At 33.5% G+C, this 21,256-nt stretch overlaps 1 non-coding gene across 1 annotated transcript; it reads right to left on the reverse strand.

Moving 5' to 3' along the window:
* Positions 1-2,220: 2,220 nt before the first annotated feature.
* Positions 2,221-2,326, reverse strand: LOC139887330 (small nucleolar RNA R71). The gene has a single exon (XR_011773165.1). It is a non-coding gene; the product is annotated as a small nucleolar RNA R71 (small nucleolar RNA).
* Between the last annotated feature and the right edge of the window lie 18,930 nt (positions 2,327-21,256).

Below are 21,256 nucleotides of genomic sequence, written 5' to 3' on the forward strand. Positions count from 1 at the left end.
TTAATGAAAGTGAAAATTTTCGTAAGTTTGCTCTACTAAAATTATTGTTATAATCTTTTATCATTATCATTATTGTTATCATTATGTTTGTATATTTATATTTTTATGTCTACCCTAGTATAATGAGTAGCTAAGTTCCCATAGTGTTTACTTAAATGTAGAACCCTTGAGAAATGGATTGTTATCTTTTGTAAATATTAAAATGTGGCTTAAGTATTTTTAACATTGAGCCTAGTCAAAAGAACCATTGTTATAAGATTAGATATTTAATCCTTATCACTTAATTTGTTAGATATAAATAGCGAAAGTTATTTCTATTAATATAAATTAAGCTTTAACACTAAAAGTGGTTTAGACGAACTTATGGATAAGTTATTAACACCAATTTAGAAATAAGGTTCGGTGGTTTGGGTAATATCATTAGTTATATAATAGTGAAATTGTAAAAAGGGAAACCGTTACGATTTAAGGTTTTGGCGAAAGTCAAAACTAGATTAGGTCTCAATTTAAATACTTGGGGAATAGTTAACTATCTAAATAAGATCAAATCAAAATTAGATTTAATTTAGTTAGTTGAAACTTTATATATTCGAAAGAAAATACAAAGTTGTATATTAAAACATTTTAATAGGGCTTAAATTCAAAACAATCCATGGATCTAGAGGTGAAATATTTAAGTGAACACTCCCATTTATTTATATTGCAAGTTATTATTATATTTTTACTTATCATTATTTAGAAAGTTAAAATATAAATCAATTTCCTTCAGTTCAAATACGTACTGTTTTGTCACATCAATTATAACTTACGCGGATCGTGTATAATTTCACACGAAACGCGTAATTCCAATATATACGCGGAACGCGTATAAAACTACGCAAAACGCGTATTTGTAATTTTACCACTGTTTAATATTTTAGTTTAAAAATTTAATTAAATCATTTATTATTACTTTAAATTACTTAATTTATAATTCGTTTAAATATTATAATTTCCTTTCATTCATCTTTAATTTAATTAAAACTTATTATTTAGTTAGTTTAAATAATTTGTATTTTATTTTGTTGTTTAAAACAAATTCCTAATCTAAAACCCTTTTAAATTAGTTTAACTTCAAAGACTCTTAAAAACCATTAAACACTTCATCTCCCTGTGGAACGAATCGGATTTACCTATAAAACTAAACTACGCGAAAAGGACTAGTTGCCTATATATGTGTGAAATCAATCTGAATTCATTAAAACAACATATATTCAATAAATCAATTCGTGTAATAAAACAATTCAAATCCATTCATAAATAAAGGTATAGTTTCAGCACATCAACTTTTTGGCGCCGCTGCCGGGGAGTTGGCAGTTAAATAAATAGATAATTTTTCTGATTCGTAGTAGTAGTTGGATTTGTACGTGGACTGGGTTATTGGAGCCAAACAGTACCCAATTATATTGGGACCAAACGAATTCTGCCCCTCTGCTGCATCTTTTGGCTATTCGAAACGTGGGCAAAATCAGAAGGAAAATCTGTTTGTTTAAAGGTTTTAACATTGTTTTTATGTTATTCGATCCTTTTGTAGGAATTCAATTCCTAAAAAAGTTACTTTTTATTATAAGCCTTTGTTTGTGGTGTTGTGAATGCAAAATATGCATTAATGCATGAATTTACGTTCTTCCAACTCTGATTTAACTCCTTCATATTCTGAGCCTGAAAGAGAGCTTCATGAACGCTTAAGAGCTCAAGAAGTAGAATCTCTTTCTCAGGGTTTAGAATCACTTTCATTGGATTCTAACTCTGAACCAGTTATTCAACCAATCATAGAGCCAGTTATTAAAGAAGAGGAAGAGATGGCTGCTACAAATCAAACGATGGATGCATTAATGAGGGCAACAAGAACAGGTCAAGGTCACGCAATTATTCAGCCTACGATGTCTGACGGTTTTGAAATAAAGGGTCAATTTCTTCACATGGTGACTAATACATGCCAATTCGGTGGAGCTCCGAATGAGGATGCTAACGAGCATCTTCGTAAGTTTGTAAGCATTTACAAGCTATTCAAGATCAAAGATGTCACTGATGATGTCGCATGTTTAAAAATCTTTTCATGGTCGTTAAAGGATGATGCAAGAGATTGGTTAGACTCATTACCAGAAGGTGATATCGAAGATTGGAATGATATAATGGACAAGTTTTTGTCAAAGTTCTTCACTGCTTCAAAAGCAGCAAAGTTACAAAGTGACATAAATTACTTTAAGCAAAAGCCTAATGAAACTCTCTATGAAGCTTGGACCCGATTCAATAAAATGCTTAGAGTATGTCCTCAACATGGGTTGAATACATTCCAAAAGGTCCAAATATTCTATAAATGAGTCAATGTGGCTACTCGAAAAGATATTGATGTTGCAGCAGGAGGTTCAATTATGAAGAAAACACCCAAAAAAGCTCACACAATCATTGCCGATATAGCAGAACATTCTCATGATCGGCATCAAGAGATGGAGTTCTCTAGATGAACAATGGATGCTAGTATTGAAAGCAACGATGAAATCACTGCTTTAAAAGTTCAATTGGCAAATCAAGGAAGGCAAATTGAGAAGGTAACCAAGGAAATGCATGCTATCAGGGTAGGGTGTGAATTGTGCCACGGTCCTCACCTTACTAAAGATTGTGATCAAACAACAATATAAGAACAAGCTAATTTCTTAGGTTATTTGCGAAAGGGTGAAATGAATTTCGATGATTTTCCAGTGGTTGAAGTAATGAAAAGAAAATATCCTCCTATCAACAGTTATCAAATAGGAGGACCTTCGGGTTCAAACAATAATACTTACCAAGGAGGAAATTCGGGTTACCAAAATAACTGGAATTTCTCAAATCAAAATCAAAGAAATGCACCACCGGGTTACAATCACCTAAACAATCGAAATCAACCTCAACGAAATTACCAAAATAATTTCCAATGCAATCAACCACAACCTCAACCACAAGCACCTATACAACCACAACCCGAGAAGAAATCCGGTTTAGAAGACCTTTTGAGAGATTTTATGGTTAAGCACGAGCAAAATGTGGAACTTCAAATTCAGCAAATTTGAAATCAACAAGCTACGATACATAATTTAGAAAGAGATGTTGGAAGGATCTCACAGTCACTAGTAGAGAGACCACCAGGCGCTCTCCCCTCAAATACTCAAGTGAATCCCAACAACAGTCAAACAAGGAATGAGCATGTAAATGCTATAACTACTAGAAGTTCCTTTGTCTCCTTCTATTTTGGAGGTACCCGTTGATATAGATGAGCATGTTGAGAAAGAACAAGAGAAAGATGATCCACCAGAGATCATATCAAAGAATAGTGATGAACCACCAGTGAAGGTGTACAAGGCACCTATTCCATACCCGAAGTCATTGAAGAAAGACAAGCTCGCAAGCCAATATCAGAAATTTACGGATATGATCAAGCAAATTGGCATTAACATGCCACTCGCGGAGGTTCTTAGGGGTATGCCCCATCACGGGAAGTTTTTAAAAGATCTCATATCCTCGAAGGGTAAATACCATGAAGTTTCTGCCACATTCCTCCATGAGGAGTGTTCGATAATCCTGAAAAAGCAAAACGTACCTCCAAAATTGGGAGACCCGGGTAGTTTTATCATACCATGTATGATGGGTGATTCGGTAGTGTACGATGCACTAGCCGATCTAGGTGCAAGTGTTAACCTAATGCCTTACTCGTTATATTTAAAGCTTGTCTTAGGAGACCTGAAACCAACCCGGATGGGTATTCGATTAGAAAACCAATCATTTGATACTCCCATTGGTATAGCCGAGGATATTCTTGTGAAAGTTAACTCCCTTGTCTTTCCCGACGACTTTGTTATTCTAGAAATGCAAGAAGACACGAAAGTTCCTATCATTTTAGGACGTCCTTTCCTTAACACCGCAGATGCTATTGATAATGCTAAAAACAAACATATATTTCATAGCATTATTCCTCAAGAAAGACAAGCTTTTAGTTGCAATTGTTCTATTTACAAGAGATATTCGTTTAAATAATAAAAGGTGAAGACAAAAGGCAGATTCGACAAATTGAAGACAAAAAGGTCCAAAGAGCTAAAAAGTACAAGATACAATTAAAAAGGTTCAAAATATTGATGAGGAACGTCTCAAAATGACAAGAGTACAAGTTACAAGACGCAAAGTACGCGATTTAAAATAATACGCGAGGACGTCCGAAAATCCGGAACCGGGACCTGAGCCAAGAAGAAACGCCCGACGCAACGGACCAAAAATATCTAGTCTACTATGCACAAGAATATAATATAATATATATATAATTATATATAATTATATATTATATATATTATTATTATTATATTACGTCGGCAAGAAGAAAACAAATCCATTTGGCTGGATCCAGGGTGGCCATGCGACTCGCATGGCCAGAAGCACAAATCCATGCGAGTCGCATGGAGTGAGATTGCTGGTCAGGTCCTATATAAAGCCAGTTTTCTGCCGAGTTTTTATCATCTTTTTTCTCTTCCTCTTCATACGTAAATATATTTATATTTATAATTTATATTTTAATTTTAATTATAATTCTAATAATAAGGGTATGTTAGCGAATGTTGTAAGGGTGTAAGTCGAAATTCTGTCCGTGTAACGCTACGCTATTTTTAATCATTGTAAGTTATGTTCAACCTTTTTACATTAATGTCTCGTAGCTAAGTTATTATTATGCTTGTTTAAAACGAAGTAATCATGATGTTGGGCTAATTACTAAAATTGGGTAATTGGGCTTTGTACCATAATTGGGGTTTGGACAAAAGAACGACACTTGTGGAAACTAGACTATGGGCTATTAATGGGCTTTATATTTGTTTAACTAAATGAAAGTTTGTTAATGTTAATATAAAGATTTACAATTGGGCGTCCCTATAAATTACCATATACACTCGATCGGACACGATGGGCGGGGTATTTATATGTACGAATAATCGTTCATTTAACCGGACACGGGAATGGATTAATAGCCACTAGAATAATTAAAACAGGGGTGAAATTACATTCAAGGGTAATTGGTGTAATTGTTAACAAAGTAGTAAAACCTTGGTTTACACGCAGTCGATAACCTGGTGTATTCATTAAACAAAGTATTAAAACCTTGTTACAAATTCGAATCCCCAATTAGTTGGAATATTTAACTTCGGGTATAATAATAATTTGTCAAGGACACTTGCAATTTATATTTATGACTGATGGACTGTTATGGACAAAAACCAGACGGACATATTGAATAATCCAGGACAAAGGACAATTAACCCAAGGGCATAAAACTAAAATCAACACGTCAAACATCATGATTACGGAAGTTTAAATAAGCATAATTCTTTTATTTCATATTTAATTTCCTTTATTTTATATTTAATTGCACTTCTAATTATCGCACTTTTATTTATTGTTATTTAATCGCACTTTTAATTATCGTACTTTTTAATTATCGCAATTTAATTTTATCGCATTTTTATTATTCGCAATTTCATTATCGTTATTTACTTTACGCTTTAATTTAAAGTCTTGTATTTATTTTATATTTTACATTAGGTTTTAACTGCGACTAAAGTTTTAAAATCGACAAACCGGTCATTAAACGGTAAAAACCCCCCCTTTATAATAATAATATTACCTATATATATATTTGTATTTTTATAAAAGTAAACTAATATAGCGTTGAGCTTTGTTTAAAGATTTCCCTGTGGAACGAACCGGACTTACTAAAAACTACACTACTGTACGATTAGGTACACTGCCTATAAGTGTTGTAGCAAGGTTTAAGTATATCCATTCTATAAATAAATAAATATCTTGTGTAAAATTGTATCGTATTTAATAGTTTTTCCTAGTAAAATAATAACTATTTTATATACTACCCCGCTGCACATCAAGTATTTTTGGCGCCGCTGCCGGGGATTCACTCTTAAACGCCGGAACCGCAACGCTAATATAAAAATAAAAAAAAATTTTAGTTACTTTTATTAAAAGTCGTTTTTGTAAAAATACGTTTTTAAAAATTCGAAAAATATAAAAAGAAAAACAAAAATATTAGTATTTTTAAGATTTTGTAAATATTTAAGTTTTATAAGTTTCTTTATTTCTATTTTAAGTTTATAAAAATATAAGTTTTATTTTAAAATCTTTTATTTATTTAGAAAAACAGAAAAAAAAAAAAAAATAATAAGTAATCGGGCCAAGGTACTGTAGCAGCCCAACTTTTGGCCTGGATCCGAACACCATGCGAGTCGCATGATAATTCAACTAAACCCCATGCGAGTCGCATGAGGGGTCTGACAGGGCCACATCCAAACCCTAATTTCGCATTTATTACGGTTAATATATTATTATTATTAATTAAACCCTAAATCTTATTATTATTATTATAATTAAGTTTTTACTTTATTTTATTTATATTACTTTTAAACTAGTTTTATTTATTATAAATTTAATACTTTTATTATATAATATAAAAATAATATTTTTATAAAATATAATATTTTTATAACTTTTTATAATTTTTATATTTTGTCCCTTTTTAATCGTTGTAGCGTAACATTTGTATTTTTAGCTCATATTTAATTTTAAAATTAGTTTTTGCTATAGTTATTTTTACTCCTAGATTTTTAGGCTTTGCCGTAGAATTCCTTAAGTGCTTTTTCTTTAGACTAAGATTTAGGTGCTTTAGAATTTTGCGACGCCTTTTTAAGTTTTAGTTTCTTTTTAAGTTATTTTCATTTGGGATTTAGTTTTTCCTTGTAAGCTTTAATATTTTTAGACCTTTTACTATGTATCAATTATCATTCCAATTAGTAATTTCAATTTGCGATTATAATTTTAAGTTAGTTGTAGTAATAAGGTTAGGTTAGTTAAGTATTTTTAAGTTTTTATAAGTTTCTTTTATTTTTCCGTCGTCTTTTATTTTTCAACCATTTTTTCTTTTTCAACCTTTATCGACAAACTCTTTTTCTCTCTTATTTCTCGCCATTCTAGTTTTTAGGACTTAGAATTTTTTCTACTTCTTATCTAAATTTCTTAAAATTACGAAAATTTATTTTAAGTGGTTAAATTAATAGACATCAAAATTTTCTGGTTCGTAGTAATAGTTGGATTTGTACGTGGACCGGGTTATTGGAGCCAAACAGTCCTCAATTATATTGAGACCAAACGAATCCTGCCCCTCTGCTGCATCTTTTGGCTATTCGAAACGTGGGCAAAATCAGAAAAGTCTATTGATTGGATAACTTATTATAATTTTTCTTTCCTTTTTTAAAAACTAATAGGATATTCTGTGAATGCACCGAGCAAGACGTTCATCACCTTTTGTACGTTCACCACCTGTAACTCGATCAAGACATCGTTTAACAAATATAACCGCCGTTGATTTTTCTTTAGAATCGTCATCCAGTCGACCAAGTACTTCAGTTCAAATTTCCGATAATCCAGTTTTTTAAACAAACCTCACAATTGAGAATCCAGAAAATATTCAGGAACGGTTCATAGATCCTGAACCACTAAACTTTCCTCCGGAACCACCAATCATTCAAACAGAGATTGTTGAGGAACGAACTATTAAATCAGAATCATTCAGTGATACCGATTCAACAAATTCAATTATGGAGAATCTGGAACCTTTAAGTATGGAAGACCGAATGAGAGCTAAACGCACTGGCCAAGGTCACGCAATTACTCATCCAGACATTAATGCGCCAGATTATGAAATCAAAGGACAAATTCTACACATGGTGACTAATCAATGCGAATTTAGTGGTGCGCCGAAGGAAGATCCAAATGAACATCTACGTACCTTTAATAGGATCTGCACACTATTTAAAATTCGAGAAGTGGAGGATGAACAGATATATCTCATGTTATTTCCCTGGACTTTAAAGGGAGAAGCCAAAGATTGGTTGGAATCGTTACCTGAAGGGGCGATTGATACATGGGACGTTTTAGTTGACAAATTTGTTAAACAATTCTTTCCCGCATCTAAAGCCGTAAGACTTCAAGCAGAAATTGTTACGTTCACACAGAAACCAAATGAAACTCTATATGAGGCGTGGACAAGATATGGAAAGTTGTTAAGAGGATGTCCGCAACATGGTTTAGACACCTGTCAAATAGTACAAATATTTTACCGAGGATGCGACATCACTACAAGAAAAGACATAGATATAGCAGCTGGTGGTTCTATTATGAAGAAAACCGAAACTGATGCTTACAAAATTATTGATAATACTGCTTCCCACTCACATGAGTGGCACCAAGAAAAAGATATCATTAGATCATCTAAAGCAGCTAGAGCCGATTCTAGCCATGACTTAGATTCCATTTCGGCAAAGATAGATGCTTTCGAGAGACGAATGGAAAAGATGACTAAGGATATTCACTCAATACGAATTAGTTGTGAGCAGTGTGGAGGACCACATTTGACAAAAGATTGTCTCAGTATTGAATTAACAATGGAACAAAGAGAGAATATTTCATACATAAACCAAAGGCCTGGAAATAATTATCAGAATAATTATCAACCGCCAAGACCGATTTACAATCAAAACCAGAATTATAACCGAAATATTCCATACAATAACCAACAAGGTCCTAGCAATCAACAAGTATCCAATAATACTTATAATCAGCAAAGACCGAATTTTCAAAGCAAACCACCACAACAAACCGATGATAAAAAGCCAAATTTAGAAGATATGATGACGAAGCTAGTTGAAACTCAAACGCAGTTTTTCACATCTCAAAAACAAACCAATGAACAAAATGCTCAAGCATTTAGAAATCAACAAGCTTCTATTCAAAATCTGGAACAAGAAGTAAGTAACCTAGCAAGGTTAATAGGTGAAAGGAAACCGGGAAGACTACCAAGCGATACAAATGCTAACCCCCGGAATGAAACAGCTAAAGCTATTACCACAAGAAGTGGTACAACACTTAAACCACCTGAAATACCTGTAACTTCTGATGAAACTATTCCTACTCCACAAGAACCACAACCTGATCAAGATAAGGAAAAAGAACCGGTAGTTGAAAAGGTTAATGAAGATAACACAGTTAAGGATAAACCTTATGTTAATCCGTACCAACCACCACTTCCTTATCCGAGTAAAATGAAGAAGGAAAAACTTGAAGCTGAGCAATCCAAATTCTTGGATATGTTTAAACAGATAAATGTAAATCTTCCTTTCATTGATGTGATTTCAGGAATGCCAAGGTATGCTAAATTCTTGAAAGATCTAATCACGAATAGAAAGAAAATGGAAGAACTCTCGGCTGTTACTATGAATGCTAATTGTTCAGCAGTGCTGTTGAATAAGATACCAGAAAAACTATCTGATCCAGGAAGTTTCACAATTCCATGTTTTCTGGGTAGTCTTAGTTCAATAGAAGCATTGGCAGACTTAGGTGCTAGTATAAACCTAATGCCGTATTCACTATACGCTAAACTAGACCTTGGAGAATTAAAACCAACCAGAATAAGCATACAACTAGCCGATAGATCAATAAAATATCCTAGAGGGATAATGGAGAACATGCTAGTTAAAGTTGGTACTTTAGTATTTCCAGTAGACTTTGTTGTTCTGGACATGGAAGAAGATTCTCAAGTTCCTCTCATATTAGGAAGACCATTCTTAAACACGGCTAAAGCAATGATAGACGTGTTCGGTAAGAAACTGACCCTAAGTATAGAGGATGAGAGTGTTACCTTTTCAGTTGATAGAGCAATGCAACAACCACAATCTGCAGATGATACATGTTATTATATTCAAACTATAGATGCACATGCAGAATTATTAGAAGAATTTCCAGAATTACAAGGAACGGGAGAATGTTCTTTAGGAGAAGGAAATGAACCAATTGATGAAGCTGAAATGTTAGCTACACTTATAGCTAATGGATATGAACCAACAACAGAAGAAATTCAAATGCTAAAAGAAGAAGACAGATATCGATATAAATCATCGATAGAAGAACCTCCGAAATTAGAGTTAAAGCCACTTCCAAACCATTTGGAATACGCTTATTTACATGGTGAATCTGAATTACCTGTAATAATATCGTCTTCTCTTACTGAAAATGAGAAATCACAACTCATTTCTGTGTTGAAAGCTCATAAACCAGCCATTGCATGGAAGATTCATGATATTAAAGGAATAAGTCCTTCGTATTGCACACATAAAATCCTTATGGAAGAAGGTCATAAAACGTATGTGCAACGCCAACGAAGACTAAATCCTAATATGCAAGATGTAGTTAAGAAAGAGATTATTAAACTGCTAGATGCAGGTTTGATATATCCAATCTCTGATAGTCCATGGGTAAGCCCAGTTCAATGCGTACCTAAGAAGGGTGGCATGACTGTCATCACAAATGAGAAAAATGAGCTTATTCCTACTAGGACTGTAACAGGATGGCGTGTATGTATTGATTATAGAAAATTAAATGACGCCACCAGAAAAGATCACTTTCCTTTACCTTTCATAGATCAAATGTTGGAAAGATTAGCCGGAAATAGTTACTACTGTTTTCTAGATGGATTTTCCGGATATTTTCAAATTCCAATAGCACCCGAGGATCAAGAGAAAACCACATTCACGTGCCCTTATGGTACTTTTGCTTACAAACGCATGCCATTTGGACTTTGTAACGCCCCTGCAACCTTTCAAAGGTGTATGATGGCGATTTTTCATGACATGATAGAAGAATGCATGGAAGTATTCATGGATGACTTTTCAGTCTTCGGTGATACATTTAAATCATGTCTAGTTAATCTGGAACGAATGCTAATTAGATGCGAAAAATCAAATCTAGTACTTAATTGGGAGAAATGCCATTTCATGGTTAAAGAAGGCATCGTTCTTGGACATAAAATTTCAAAAGAAGGAATTGAAGTGGATAGAGCTAAAGTAGATGTAATTGCTAAACTTCCACATCCCACAAATGTTAGAGGAGTTAGGAGTTTTCTAGGGCATGCCGGTTTTTACCGACGTTTCATAAAAGATTTTTCTAAAATTGCCACTCCTATGAATAAACTCCTAGAAAAGGATGCGCCATTCATCTTTTCAGATGAATGTATCAAATCTTTTAATATTCTTAAAGAAAAACTCACTAATGCACCGATCATGATAACACCAAATTGGAATCTACCATTTGAACTAATGTGCGATGCAAGTGATTTTGCAATGGGAGCCGTTTTAGGACAAAGGATTGAAAAACGATTTCAACCTATATATTATGCTAGTAAGACGTTACAAGGAGCACAAACGAACTATACAACTACTGAAAAAGAACTCCTTGCTATTGTCTTTGCTTTTGACAAATTTCGATCATATCTCGTTCTAGCAAAAACGGTGGTCTATACCGACCATTCTGCTCTTAGATACCTATTTTCAAAACAAGATGCTAAACCAAGATTAATCCGTTGGATCTTACTCTTACAAGAGTTTGATATTGAAATCCGAGATAAAAAAGGAGCAGAAAATCTCGCCGCTGATCATCTTTCTCGTCTTGAAAATCCCGAATTAGAAGTTCTGAATGAATCAGCCATACAAGACAACTTTCCTGATGAATATCTATTGAAGATAGATTATAAAGAAATCCCATGGTTTGCAGACTATGCAAACTACTTAGTTTGTGGATTCCTTGAAAAAGGATTATCGTATCAAAGACGAAAGAAATTCTTCAGTGATATAAAACACTATTTCTGGGAAGATCCACATCTGTTTAAAAGTTGTCCCGATGGAATAATACGCCGATGTGTATTTGGAGATGAAGCTAGTAAAATTTTAAACCATTGTCACACAGGACCAACAGGAGGGCATTATGGGCCTCAACTAACAGCAAGAAAAGTTTATGAAGCTGGATTCTATTGGCCTACAATTTACAAAGACGCACACCTTCTTTGCAAATCCTGTGATGCATGTCAAAGGGCCGGAAAAATAAGTCAACGTGATGAAATGCCACAAAATGTCATCCAAGTATGTGAAGTATTTGACATTTGGGGTATTGACTTTATGGGTCCATTTCCAAAATCTCATAATAATCTATATATACTCGTAGCCATTGATTATGTATCTAAATGGGCGGAAGCACAAGCTCTCCCAACTAACGATGCACGAGTTGTAGTAAACTTTTTAAAACGTCTTTTTGCAAGGTTTGGAACACCGAAAGCTTTAATAAGTGATCGGGGTACTCATTTTTGTAATAATCAACTTGAGAAAGTTCTTAAAAGATATGGGGTAACTCATAAAATCTCCACCGCATATCATCCACAAACAAGTGGACAAGTTGAAAATACCAACCGAGCTTTAAAACGTATTCTAGAGAAAACCGTAGGATCAAATCCGAAGGAATGGTCCATTAAATTGGAGGATGCACTCTGGGCTTTTAGAACAGCCTACAAAACTCCAATTGGAACCACACCTTTTAGACTCGTTTATGGAAAAGCATGTCATCTCCCAGTAGAAATTGAACACAAAGCATTTTGGGCTTTGAAGACATGTAACCTTGATTTACATGAAGCCGGACGTCTACGATTAAGTCAACTAAACGAATTAGAAGAATTAAGACATGAAGCATACGAAAATTCGTTAATCTATAAAGAAAGAACGAAGAAATGGCATGATAAAAGAATCAGAAGTTCAAAAGAATTCAAAGAAGGAGACAGAGTTCTTCTTTTCAATTCACGATTCAAGCTATTTCCTGGAAAATTGAAATCAAGATGGTCTGGACCATTCATAGTCAAAAGAGTTTTCCCATACGGAACGATAGAATTAATAAATTCAAATGGGATTGAATTTAAAGTTAATGGTCACAGAGTTAAACATTACATACATGGTCCGATGGAAGTCGACAACGAAGTTACTCACAATTTCGACACGACAGCTAACTAAGTGTGGGGAGAATCAAGTCTTTAAAGGATAATATGTATTTCTGTTAGAGTTAGATTGTCTGTTTTCGTGTAGTTCTCGAAAATGGAACACGTATGGTCTTTCCCTAGCAGACCCTAAAGAACTAGTCTTCTCCCCCCATTCTGAATTTTTATTTTTTTTTAGGTTTTTACGAAATGAAGACTGCCTGTGAACTAAACCATGGTCTAATGCTACACGCTTTGATCACTAAACGTAATAATGACATACTACCGAGTGAATTAGTATCAGTAATCAGAGAAAGAATGGACGGAGTTAGAAAAGGATCCAGATGCGAAGATAATAAGTTACAATTTGGTAAAGGAAAATCAAAATCCGCAGCGAAAAGAAGAGCACGACACCTAGAACGATGTCACAAATGCGGAAAATGGTCACATGGAGGTAAATGTTCAAATAATCAAACCTATTCAAATACCGAATTTGTTACTTTATGCAGAGACGGACCGTTCATATGTTTAGAAGAAAAGACAATGAATGCTCGAGGTTACGCCTATGCAGCCATGGAAAATCAATTAAACCAACTATCTTATGAATATAATAGATCATATAACTAAGAAATCTATTCCACAGGTATGTCTGTATAGTTTTTATTTTTATTTTTATTTTTAACCTTTTGATAATAAACGCTAATTTGTTCGCTAAAAAGTATTAAATTGGTATTGAATAAAATTAGGTTTGGCGACCGAAATTATTGATATCATTCAAAAATTTATTACATCACTGCGAAATTTAACGTTTATTCTTAAGGTATAAATATCTTTAATCAATCAACCCAAAATATTTCAAAAATTCGTCATGAGTTAAATTAGGTCTTGGAACCGAAATTACTTTACCGAAAAGAGGGGCGCATATTTTTGATAATATTTGATTGATAAAAGTGGGATAAAAAGACAAAAAGATTTTTAAATTTATTTTTACCATGTTTTTAAAATTAATATTTAAATCTTAAGTTAATATTGTAAACTTTGTAAAAACAATATATTTAAAATTGTAAATATTTGAAAAATTTATATAAGTTTGGTGTGAATTTATAATATGAATTTTTAAATTAAGTCTGGTGTGAATTTTTAAAATATGAGTTTTTAATTTTATGCATTTCAAATTTTAAGTTTGGTGTGAATTTTTAATATTAATTTTGAATTTTATATTTAAGTTGTGTGAATTTAAAAACAAAAATTTACTTTATCTCATTAAGTTAAGAATATGATTTTTAAAATTCGTCGTAAGTTGAAGACTAGGTCTTTGAACCGAAATTGCTTTACCCGAGGGAGGGACGAGAACTTTTATTATCATTATTTTTAATCTTTTTGATTTAAAGTATGCCAAAAAAAAAAAAAAAAAAAAATTAAAAAATCCAAAAATCTAAGCTTTTAAAACAATCGCTTGAAAATGATAAAATTTTAAAAATTTTGTCGAGGGACGGACTAGGGCATCATCCCGAAACGACCTCGTCTTAAAAAGAAACAAAATTTTTAAATTTTATTAAATTTTATGTTTTAAAAGTATAAGGTTTTTATAAAAAAAAAAAAAAAAAAAAAAAACAAACAAAACCTGGAAAATACCCCCATGCGACTCGCATGGGGGAAAGGCATAATCCATGCGAGTCGCATGGCAGCCAAAAACTGGACAGGATCAAATTATCCAGCGAGCTGCTCTTTTTCACAAACACACATACATATACACGAACCATCTCCAAAACCCTCTCAAAAATTCATCATTTTTCATCAAAATTCTTGCAAAACTTCACAATAATCATGCCTAGATTCAGTAGTCTCAACCCCTTCAGGAGAAAGGTAAAGATTTCACCCCTAATCTCTTTAAATTCGAATTTTTGTATTCTTGAGCTAGAAAATTTATATTTTGATTTTGTTAAATTTAGGTGTAATTAGAGCTAAATTGTTGTTATATTATGCATGTATATCCTAGATAGAAGCTATTTAACATGAATTGAAGCTAAAAACTTCAAATTTTTAAGAATCTAGGGTTTGTGTTCTTGAGCAATTTGGGGCTTTTTGATATAAACAGGTTATGACCGATTTTTGTCATGAATTGTTGCTAAATTGAGTAGTGTAACATGTCTAGGTAGTTAATTGATCCAAACTTTGAGCCTAAACATGTTTTTGAGAATTAAAGTGGACTTTTTAAGTCCAAAAATTCATGAACTTGGATAAATTGATATAAAGGCCATTTGAAACTTGTTTCATTGCTAGTAGTGATTATTTTGGCATGTTATTTGAGATAAATGCTTATGAACCTGATGTACATTTTTCGTATATGCTTATTTGATAAAGTATAGACTTGACAAAAATATGAAAATGAGCACTAGTTTGATTTGAATGCCATGTAACAAGTGTTTAATTGCTATAATGATTATTGTTGACATGTTTAAGAGTTTAAATGTGATAAAACATTGTACACATTTTCGTATGTAAAAGTGTAGAATTGTTATTGTTAAGAAAATGTGTATAAAATGTGTTATGAATTGAACATGTCATCATAATTGTTTAAAGTTATTATTTTGCTAACACTAATGCATATTTGGATGCACAATTTTTGTGTTTAATGTGTTTTACAGAGAGCCGATACTGGAGGTTCAGGAGCATCATCATCCAGGCAACCAGAGCCCGAACCGGAAATGTTTCATGAACAAGAACAACATATGCAACAAGAAGAAGAAGAACAGGAGGAGCAACATATTCCATATCACGATCAAGATCAATTATTCATGAATCAGTTTCGTCAATTCGCTCCACATCAAAGGATTCTGAGTTTAGACATTAATGAAGATCAGTTACACCCAAATCTGAGATTTGATCGATGTTGGATAGAGTATCCAGATTATCAAAAGAACATGCACATTCTCTACTTTAAGGTTGTTGAAATGCCAAGGGCAATTGACTGGGTACCTTTGGAAACAGTTGACCTTGCCGAACCGATTCGGGAATTATTGGTGCAAAGGTATGGTAATTCTCAGTTTAACGATTGGATGCGCCTATTTTCCATTCGTAGAACCATATATAAGGAATGGTGTATAGAATTACTTAGTACTATTAAGTTAAACAGTGATGTTAGGAGGATAGATGATAGAAGCTTTATTAGATTTCTGTTAGGTGGACGCATGTACAGAATGTCCATGATAGATTTAGCTAGGGCCTTACAGATTTACACCCCTGCTGAACTTTTGAGCCCCGACTGTAATAGCCTGATTGCCCAAGGAGAAAGGGTAGATAGGGAATTTGATATTAACGCTGTCTGGAGGCGTATGTCCCACTTTAATGAATTTCACGCCAGTGGAAATCATACATACTTAGATATAGACAGAGCTGAACTCCGGGTGATTCATAGATTCTTAGCAAACACAATTACACAAAGGGGTAGGAATAAGGAGAAATTGACCGTAAACGATTTGTTCTACCTCAAGTGTATTAGAGACCCGAGGAGTTTCGTTAACATTCCCTATTGTGTTGGTTATTATCTCGCTAATGTAGTTTCGGGGATGAAATCGGGGAGTATTATAGGTGGTGGTATTTTCATTACTCTCATTGGAGAGTATTTAGGTGTAGATAAGCACCAAGGGGGTCCAATGAACGAAATAGAGGACGGAGGTGAAACTATAAGTTCAAACCTTTATCACGGTGCAAGGGTATTATTGATGAGACGTGGTCGGGTATATCGATATGAGGGACCTCAGCGACAGGTAGAAAGAGGTGCGGATGACGAGATGGAGGAGGCGAACAACATTATAGGAGTTGTTCGGGAGACTGCTCTTGATTTAGGCGTTCGTATGGAGGATGAATACATGACGAACTATGATAGGCATATGCAGTACGAGTCATGGCAACGCCGGAATGACTACGAGCATTCCCGGCAACGAGAGCATGGCCGATGGGATTATCATCAGCGCCAAATTATAAGCCAGTTGCAGCCTGGCGAGATGTATTATCCGACCCGACCCGCATACTATCCCGCACATCAGCCAGAAATGAGACCACCCTATGATTCATATGATTATGACGCAGCATACCAGTTCACCTATAATCAGCCATGGAACCCGGACGCGAACATGAATTGGGATCCCTATCCTAATTATCCTCCTAACCCACCTCCTGATCAGTAGAGATAAGTTGGTAATTTTTTTTTTTAAACACTTAACATTTTATTACGTTTATGTAATGTTTGATATTCTTATTATTATTGTGTACTAATATTTTTCTTATAGTTTGAAAGTGGGATGCCAAAGTTCCATTTCAAATTGCATGTATGATTATATTTGTATTGTATGTATTCTATTTTATGCACAAAACAGGGTAAAACAACGCGTTTTCAAAGACTGGCAGTAAGTTCAGCAAAAGCAAGTAATTTTGACGACAATGATGCAAAATATATGTGAAATAACAACAAGACGGAATGAACAAATGACGTGCACCATTTATCATTCAGCAAACAAACGCCAATATATTTGGAAACTTTGGTAAAAATTTAATCATTTTCACACAAATCACCCTCAATAATTTAAATTGTTACTGATTTCTTGCAAATGAGGGCATTGCAAGATCTTAAGTGTGGGAAGGGATTAAATTCTTTCGGATTTTAAAAATTTTTTACTTTATACACTTGGTTACCATTAAAAATACTAGTAAAGCAGTAGTTGTATTAGAATCTAGTGCTCTCTGATAAAAAAAGAACAGCCCTAGTCTTATATACTGACTACCCAATTCTAGTAAAATTTTTCAAAATTTTCAATTAAATGAATTCAAAATCATGTTTATACATATTTATGAACGATAAAACTGGGTTTTAACACCGAAATTATTGTTACCTCGGAAAGGACATAAATTGAGAAACAAACGAAAATGTTAAAATTCATTTAAAATGGAATAGAGGACGATAAAAAGGAAAATAAAAGCCAAGTGTGGGAAAATTTACCAAGTTATTTTAAACATATGTCACATATATCTGTAACAAATAACTAAAAATACTTTTGCTTTGGACTAAACTAAACTGTTTTACCCAATGAAAGAAAAGAAGAGATGGATCTACACGATGAATCAATTCCATCATTAAAAGGAAGTAAAGTCTTCCGAAAAAGACACGCGCTTCTTGATTTAGGTCATGAAGTTGTCGTTCAGACCAGCTGTAGGTTGACGAAAAATCTAGAAAAGTCATCACTAAAATCAGCTGGAAATCCACGGACCTCAGCATTAAACAGGGTCGCCAAGTGGTCAGATTTATCCTAACCATGAGAAGGATTTATCTCGTACAATGGGGAGGCACCGTGCAAATTAGCTGGATAAGACTAATGAATCAGATCCACAGAAAGGATAATCTCCTTAAAGATTAAAAATCAGCTTTTAAGCCTGATATTACTCAATCCTTGAGATTGACCTTAAAGATTGAGAATTCAAACTCATGGAATTCGATGATATCTAAACTCGAGCTTAAACGAGAAAATATTTTGATCAAAAATTATAAACCGATTTGTTTTCTGAAAACCCTATTTTCAATGCGTTCATTACCATTGAACGTAAAATCCTAGGAATTCACCTGGAATTCATTAGGTCACCTGAACTAAATCGGGTGTCAACCGTAAGAACGGTGGTTGCATAACATGGTCAAAGACAGGACCTTGTGCCAGACCGAAAAATTATAAGGGTGAGCTTTACTATTGCTCCTACCAAGGATAGTAATTGCGTCCGACACGTTATAGACCATAATCAAAAGCATGTCACGGGACATTGCCTTAACAGTTGCTTGTTCAACACTTTCCTTTACAACCGGACGGTAGTTTACCGAAAGGTAATATACGGGACAAGTAAACTGGACGTGTTGCTTTCCAAATACAAGGTTAGCAAGTGGGTGACACAAAACCGCAAGTTTTGAGCTAAAATTTTCAAATCTGAAACCCACCAAACCCACAAAAATATTTTGCAAACACCGGTAAAGGGTTATTCCGGAAAACTTATCTAGGGTAAAAACTAGATTTCGAAAGATCAAATGTTTTCATAAAGATCCAATTTCCTTAATGGATCTAAATTTTTATAGTCATGTGGGACTGTAAACCATATCGTTACTTCCATTGTTTATACCGCCGTATAGAAATCACTGATGTACAAAGTGTGAAGAATAAAGAAGTGATTCTAGTATTTCAAGACAATATTGCTTGAGGACAAGCAACGCTCAAGTGTGGGAATATTTGATAATGCTAAAAACAAACATATATTTCATAGCATTATTCCTCAAGAAAGACAAGCTTTTAGTTGCAATTGTTCTATTTACAAGAGATATTCGTTTAAATAATAAAAGGTGAAGACAAAAGGCAGATTCGACAAATTGAAGACAAAAAGGTCCAAAGAGCTAAAAAGTACAAGATACAATTAAAAAGGTTCAAAATATTGATGAGGAACGTCTCAAAATGACAAGAGTACAAGTTACAAGACGCAAAGTACGCGATTTAAAATAATACGCGAGGACGTCCGAAAATCCGGAACCGGGACCTGAGCCAAGAAGAAACGCCCGACGCAACGGACCAAAAATATCTAGTCTACTATGCACAAGAATATAATATAATATATATATAATTATATATAATTATATATTATATATATTATTATTATTATATTACGTCGGCAAGAAGAAAACAAATCCATTTGGCTGGATCCAGGGTGGCCATGTTACTCGCATGGCCAGAAGCACAAATCCATGCGAGTCGCATGGAGTGAGATTGCTGGTCAGGTCCTATATAAAGCCAGTTTTCTGCCGAGTTTTTATCATCTTTTTTCTCTTCCTCTTCATACGTAAATATATTTATATTTATAATTTATATTTTAATTTTAATTATAATTCTAATAATAAGGGTATGTTAGCGAATGTTGTAAGGGTGTAAGTCGAAATTCTGTCCGTGTAACGCTACGCTATTTTTAATCATTGTAAGTTATGTTCAACCTTTTTACATTAATGTCTCGTAGCTAAGTTATTATTATGCTTGTTTAAAACGAAGTAATCATGATGTTGGGCTAATTACTAAAATTGGGTAATTGGGCTTTGTACCATAATTGGGGTTTGGACAAAAGAACGACACTTGTGGAAACTAGACTATGGGCTATTAATGGGCTTTATATTTGTTTAACTAAATGAAAGTTTGTTAATGTTAATATAAAGATTTACAATTGGGCGTCCCTATAAATTACCATATACACTCGATCGGACACGATGGGCGGGGTATTTATATGTACGAATAATCGTTCATTTAACCGGACACGGGAATGGATTAATAGCCACTAGAATAATTAAAACAGGGGTGAAATTACATTCAAGGGTAATTGGTGTAATTGTTAACAAAGTAGTAAAACCTTGGTTTACACGCAGTCGATAACCTGGTGTATTCATTAAACAAAGTATTAAAACCTTGTTACAAATTCGAATCCCCAATTAGTTGGAATATTTAACTTCGGGTATAATAATAATTTGTCAAGGACACTTGCAATTTATATTTATGACTGATGGACTGTTATGGACAAAAACCAGACGGACATATTGAATAATCCAGGACAAAGGACAATTAACCCAAGGGCATAAAACTAAAATCAACACGTCAAACATCATGATTACGGAAGTTTAAATAAGCATAATTCTTTTATTTCATATTTAATTTCCTTTATTTTATATTTAATTGCACTTCTAATTATCGCACTTTTATTTATTGTTATTTAATCGCACTTTTAATTATCGTACTTTTTAATTATCGCAATTTAATTTTATCGCATTTTTATTATTCGCAATTTCATTATCGTTATTTACTTTACGCTTTAATTTAAAGTCTTGTATTTATTTTATATTTTACATTAGGTTTTAACTGCGACTAAAGTTTTAAAATCGACAAACCGGTCATTAAACGGTAAAAACCCCCCCTTTATAATAATAATATTACCTATATATATATTTGTATTTTTATAAAAGTAAACTAATATAGCGTTGAGCTTTGTTTAAAGATTTCCCCGTGGAACGAACCGGACTTACTAAAAACTACACTACTGTACGATTAGGTACACTGCCTATAAGTGTTGTAGCAAGGTTTAAGTATATCCATTCTATAAATAAATAAATATCTTGTGTAAAATTGTATCGTATTTAATAGTTTTTCCTAGTAAAATAATAACTATTTTATATACTACCCCGCTGCACATCAGCTATCATTAATGTCCAAAAAGAACAATTAAGTCTAGGTGTAGGAAATGATAGAGTCATTTGTCACATTGACAAAGCCATGAAACGAC

The sequence above is a fragment of the Rutidosis leptorrhynchoides genome, chromosome 1 (assembly GCF_046630445.1).
Source record: "Rutidosis leptorrhynchoides isolate AG116_Rl617_1_P2 chromosome 1, CSIRO_AGI_Rlap_v1, whole genome shotgun sequence".
Classification (NCBI taxonomy): domain Eukaryota; kingdom Viridiplantae; phylum Streptophyta; class Magnoliopsida; order Asterales; family Asteraceae; genus Rutidosis; species Rutidosis leptorrhynchoides.